Source organism: Trachypithecus francoisi, unplaced genomic scaffold (genome assembly GCF_009764315.1).
Source record: "Trachypithecus francoisi isolate TF-2019V2 unplaced genomic scaffold, Tfra_2.0 Lachesis_group6, whole genome shotgun sequence".
Lineage (NCBI taxonomy): Eukaryota > Metazoa > Chordata > Mammalia > Primates > Cercopithecidae > Trachypithecus > Trachypithecus francoisi.
In genome coordinates this window covers 62,517,390-62,524,019 of record NW_022681471.1, presented here as the reverse complement: position 1 = coordinate 62,524,019, position 6,630 = coordinate 62,517,390, and the positions used below count along the sequence as shown (strand labels likewise).

The following is a 6,630-nucleotide window of genomic DNA, read 5'->3' as shown; positions in this document are numbered from 1 at the left end:
GCACAGTTTTCAAGACTTCACTTTTAGGAGGGTAGGAGAAAAGTGGAGTTTGCACTCAGTCTCCCAGAGTTCAAGTGCACCATACTAGGAAAAAGAAGCAAGCACCTCTCAGAACTCTGCAAGGTTCTATGGGATTGAGAAATAATACACAATCCTAATACTTCTCCTCAGAAAAAAGGGAGAAAAGTGGAACTTGGGAGAAAAGTAGAACTTGCACCTGGCTTCTGGCATACCAATGGACTCCTGTAGGGAAAAGTGGTTGGTGGCTATAAGCAACAGGCACTACTCTGCAGGATTAACAGAAGATGCATAATTCTGAGAAACTTCATATCCACAAGGGAGACAAAGAAGTGAATATGGATCTCAATCTCCCAACACTTCAATGCAATTCCCTGGAGAAAAGGAGTGGGAAGCTATCAGGAGCCAGCATGACTCTACAGGATAGAGAGAAGGTGCACAATCCCGAGAACTCACTTAAGGATGAAGGAAGAGATGTATATCTTGCATCCCCCCATGGCATTTTAGTGTAGTGCCCTAGGGGAAATGAGTGGGTGTCTCTCATCACCTGGCATATCTCAGCAAGATAGAAAGAAGTGAGATAGGAGATAGAAAGAAATTATTTAGGTAGATAGGGTGAAAGAGTCCCTGGCAGGGATTTTTCTTCTAACAAGAAGCAGCTCAGAAATTACTTCCTTTCTAACCACACACAGTTTAAATAAATCAATTCTCTTCTAAGAAAGAGCAGCCTAGAAGATTGGGCTGTGAAACATAGATAAACAACTCCAGCACAGAAAGAGAGTTTCCTGGGTAATCACCAAACTTCATATATGTATGATGGGTCCCAGTAAAAACAAAAACAGTGGGCCTTAATGAGCACAGTCCTGTCCCATTTTGGGGGCACACTAAAATAGGAAAGCTGGAAGCTTGCACGGGGGTCAGGGGAGTGCCTGCAGCTGCAAGGCGGTACCTGGGACAAGGAACAGAAACTCCCCCTATCCTTTCTTAGCACATGCACAGTGGAAGGAGATAAGTAGCATGGAGCAGCCCAAGCTAAAAGCCCACCTGCATGATAAGAGTGGGATGGGGGCTGCCAGAGACTCTGCTCTATGCATATGGCATGCCTGGTCCTAACCAGTTTTTTACACCCTATGTAGATAAGATATCCCCTCCCCACTAGCTCATGTATAAAAACCCTTACTTTTTACTGCAGCATGGCAACCCATTCAGGACCCCTCTCTATGACAGAGAGCTGTTTGTATTTTCTTTTTTTTTTCATTTCAACTATTAAACTTCTGCTCTAACCTCACCCTTTGTGTGTTCACATCCTTGATTTCCGTGGACAGGAGACAAAGAATTTCAGGTGATATCCCAGACAATGCAGCTGCTTTAGAAGGCACACAGCACAAAATTCTCTTCTTCAGAAAGAAGAGAGAACTTGAGTTTGCACTTAATTTCACAGCATTTTACTGCACTGCTCTAAAGAAATAGGATCAGAAGATAAATGTCTGCTGACATTGCTCCATAATATTGAGAGAAGGTGCAAAACCCTGAAAGACAAATAAAATCAGGGAAATAATACTTGAACCATGAGAATATCAACAAAAAGACAAACCATACCAAAGAACCAAACTGAAATTGTAGAGCTCAACAACATAACAAAATTTAAACATTAAATAGAAAGTTTCAACAATAGACTTAATCATAAAGAAGACAGGCTCAGTAAACTCTGACAACTCATTTGAAATTATACAGAGAAGCCAAAATAAAAGAGGATGAAAAATAATGAAGAAAAGCTATGCAATATGTTGGACACAATCAAGAAAACCATTGTATCCATAATGGGATTGTCAGAAGAAGAAGATAAAAAGAGACAGAAAGCTTATTTTAAAAAAATAATGGTCAAAAATTCCAAAATCTAAAGAAGGAAATTATTCTTCATTTTCATGAGGCCTAAAGACCTGAAATAGAAAGAAGCAAAATAATTCTATAACAAGGCACTTTATAATCAAATTGTTGTCAAAAGCCAAAGATAAAAAATTTGGAAGCAGCCAAAAAAAAACTGATTGAAGAAAAAAGGGGCTCCCCAAAGACTATCAACAGATTTCTCAGCAAAAATCTTGCTACCTATAAGGGAGTAGGATGATACATGCCAAAACTTGAAAGAAAAACTTGGCACCTCAAAATACTGTATCTGGCAAAATTGTCCTGTAAAAATGAAGGAAAGATAAAACCTGACACCTAAAAATACCATATCTGGCAAAATTGTGATTTAAAAATGAAAGAAAGATAAAGACTTTCCCAGACAACAAAAACCTGAGAAAGTTCATCAACACTAGACCTGCTTTCTAAGAAATATTAAAGGGAAGTCTTTCAGTTGAAATAAAAAAATGCCAAATAACAACATGAAAGCATGTAAAAGTATAGATCTCCCTGTTAAAGGTAAATTTATAAACAAAAGAGAATATTCTAATACTGTAATGATGATGCACAAATTGCTTTTAAGTTTAGTATAAAGTTAAAATTCAAAAATATTAAGCATAATTATAACTACAAGAATTGTTGACATATTCACAAAAAATGCACAAATTGTGACAAAAATAACATAAAATATGGGGAGGAAAAGAAGAGTGTAAAATTTGTGTAGGAGAGTAAAGTTAATGTGTTAGCTGCTTGAGATACACTATTATAACTATAAACTGTTTTAAGTAATTCTCATGGTAATTAGAAGGAAATAAGCTACTCAATAGAAAAGAAAATAATCAAAGAGCATCACTACAAAAAAATTAATGACACAAAAAAGACATCAAGAAAAGAAAAAAGAAACGAAAGAACTATAGAACAAACAAAAAGTAATGAACACAATGGAAATAGGATGTTTTTCCTATTAGTAGTTACTTTAAACATAAATTGATTGAACTTTCTAACCCAAATACATAGAATAGCTAAATGGAAAAAAAAAAATAAAACCTAATTATATTCTGTCTACAAGAGACTCACTTCACCTTTAAGGACACATGTAGATTGAAAATGAAGGTATAGAAAAGACATTCCATATATATAGCAAGCAAAAGAAAGCATGCGTGCCTATACTTACATTAGATAAAATAGGCTTTATGTAAAAAACTGTCATAAGAGAAAAACAAGGGCATCATAAAATGATAAAAATATCAATTAGGAAGGCATAAATATATAGGCACCCAATATCAAAGCACAAAAATACATAAAGCAAATAACAGAAATTAAGGACAAAATAGAGAGCCACACAATAGCAGCAAAATACTTCAATATCCTGCTTTTAATAATAGGTAAACCATCCTGACAGAAAATCAACAAGAAAAGAGTGCACTTGAAAAACACTGTAAATCCAATGGGTCTATATATCTACATGGAGAAAATTCCACTCAAGGGCAACAAAATTCACATCGCTCTCAAATACATAGAACATTTTTCCAGGACAGACCACATCTTAGGGCACAAAGCAAATATTTGCAAATTTAAGAATATTTACATAATACCAAGTTCCTTTCCAACCACAGTGGAAGGAGACCAGAAATCAATAACAGAAAGATAATTGGAAAATGTACAAAAATGTAGAAATTAAACAGCACACATCTAAAGAACACATAGGTCAAAGGAGAAAAAAAAATGGAAATCATTAAATATTTTGAGAGGAATAAAAATTAAAACACAAAATGCCAAATGTAGCTAAAGCAGTACTGAGCGAAGTTTATAGCAATAAAAATCAACATTTTAAAAGAAAAAACATCTCAAGTAAACAACCCAATATTACATGTCAATGAACTACAAAAGGAAGAAAAACTAAGTCCAAAGTGAGAAGGAATTAATAATGATTACAGCAGAAATAATGTTAAAAGAGAATAGAAATAAGTATAGAATATAATTTTTCAGATTTAAATAATAAATCTGATGACCTAACAATAAAAAGAGAAAAAGAAATCATCAACTAATTCTTTTTCAAAAAATTTAAGCAAAACAGAAAAAACTTTAGTGACACTAAAAAAAAGAGAAGACCCAAATAAAATCGTAAAGAGCAAACATTACAACCGATATCACGGAAATACAAAAGATTATAAAAGACCACTGTGAATAATTATACATCAACAAATTAGATAACTTAGCAAAATGGATACATTTTCAGAAACATATTAGTTACTGGATCATGAAGATATTGAAAATCTGAATGGACCAATAATGAGTAAACAGACTGAAACAGTAATCAAAAACCTCACAGTAAAGGAAAGCCCAGGATGAATTGTCTTCACTGTCTTCACTGTTGAATTCTAACAACTATTTCAAGAAATAGCGTCACTAGGAGGCACGCGAGGTTTCAAGATGGTGGTGGCTGAGGTGTTGACCGAGAGGCCAAGTTGAAGGCCCTTAAGAAATGAAAGAGGCCAGAAATCGCATCCTCCCCGCTTCTCGCAGTCCTGGGAGCACAGCAGAAGTGTTTTTCTTAATTTTTTAAAAAATGAATGAGTAAACCATACAAACTGTCTACAGTTTGGAAGGGAGATCTACATTATCCACCAAGAGTGGAAACTTTTATGAACCCCATAGACCAAGCCCGAAAGGAAGCTCGGAAGGGAGAATTGAAGAACAGCAAAAAAAAAGTGCATGATGTTTCCAGCTGCAGTTTTAAGGATGAAGGATCCCAAACAGATTATCTGAGACATGGAGAAACTGGATGAAATGGAGTTTAACCCAGTGTAACAGCCACAACTAAATGAGAAAGTACTAAAAGACAAGCATAAAAAACTGCGTGAAACATTTGATATTCTACGACTCTATGAGAAAAAGAATCCAGATATTTACAAAGAACTAGGAAAGCTAGAAGTAGAGTATAAACAAAAGAGGGTTCAACTTAGCCAATATTTTGATGCCATCAAGAATGCTCTGCATGTGGGAATGGAGAGTGTTCCTTTGTCAGATATGCCGTATGTTCCTTTCAACATTTTGATACAGGACATTCCACTTCCTGGTGCCCAGCCACCCTCCATCCTTAAGAAAACTCAGCCTAATGGACCTCCAACTCGGGCATTTTCTATCCTTGCTTTTCTTGGACATGGTGTTCCACGTTTGCCCCACAGCAGAAAACCTCTTTGCCCTCTCTCTGGCCCACCTCCTCCTGAAGTCGTGCAGATGTACGGCCGGCCGTGAAGTGAGTTTTGCCCTAGATCTTCCCCCTCGTAGGCGAGATGAAGACATGTTATATAGTCCTGCACTTGCCCAGAGAGGTCATGATGATGATGTTTCTAGCACCAGTGAAGATGATGGCTATCCTGAGGACAAGGATCAAGATAAGCATGATGAAAGTATTGATGACAGTGACACCGACAGATCAGATGGAAAAAGTGACGGGATGCATTTGTGCACCGTGATGGTGGTGAGAGAGACAACAATGAAGAAAAGAAGTCAGGTTCTAGTGTACAGTTTGCAAATATGCATGGAAAATCAAGGAAGAAAAAGAAGAACATGAAGGAACTGACTCCTCTTCAAGCTATGATGCTTCACATGGCAGGTCAAGAAATCCCAGAGGAGGGATGGGAAGTAGAGGAATTTTCAGAGGACGATGATGAAGATGATTCTGATGACTCTGAAGCAGAAAAGCAATCACAAAAACAGAATAAAGAGGAATCTCATGCTGATGGCACATCCACTGCTTCTTCACAGCAGCAGCCTCCCCTGCAGTCTGCTCCTCCTTCTCAGGTACAAGCACCTCCCCTGCCAGGACAACCACCTCTTGGACCACTACCTGCTCTACCATTACGGCCTCCTGGTCCACCTCCAGGAGCTCCTCCATTCCTGAGACCATCTGAAATGCCAGGACTCCAAGGGCCGTTACCCCAACTTTTACCTCCAGGACCACCATGAGGCTTGACCCCCTGTCCCTGTCCCAGGTCCAACTCCAGGTATGCCTCCTGGTCCCCCTCCTTGGGGACACTCACCAAGAGTACCTCCAGGTATTCCCCCACATCGTCCAGGCATGATGCACCCAGCTTTGGTGCCTCCCCTTGGACCTGCCCCCCTGGGTTTTTCCCACCAGCTCCCTAGCCGAACCCTGGGGTTTTTTAAGTGCCCCACCCAACTTGATTCAGCAACCCAAAGCGGATGATATGAGTGCAGCCACGATTGAAAAGAAAGCCACAGCAATCATCAGTACCAAGTCACAGATCAATAATACCAAGGCAGAGATTACTCTATTTCTGCCCACTGCACTGAGAGTTCATTGGGAGAATAACGGGGCTACTGCTGCTCCCCAAAGAAAGTCAGAGGATGATTCTGCTGTGTCTCTTGCCAAAGCAGCACCCAAATCTGGTCCTGCTGTTCCTGTCTCAGTACAAGCTAAGGGTGATGTCTATAAGGTTTTCATGAAAGAGATGGAAGGGCTACTGTGACAGCTTTTGATGCCAGAACAGGCTTCTGTTCACAACAGTGGCCAATGGAGAAAGAAAGAGGCTTGTATTAAACTGAGATGAGAGAGCTGCTTCCATTGTCAGGGTATTTTCTAATTTCAGTTCAAGAAATATCCTAAAATTTAGCCTTGTTCAGAATTTACTACACATGAAAGATGGCATTTCAATCAGAATATATCAGTTATTGAAGCAGTGC

General features: G+C 38.4%; 1 pseudogene; it reads left to right on the top strand.

The window, feature by feature from the left end:
• Window positions 1-305: 305 nt before the first annotated feature.
• On the top strand, window positions 306-6,416 carry LOC117077721 (annotated as a pseudogene).
• Window positions 6,417-6,630: the final 214 nt, after the last annotated feature.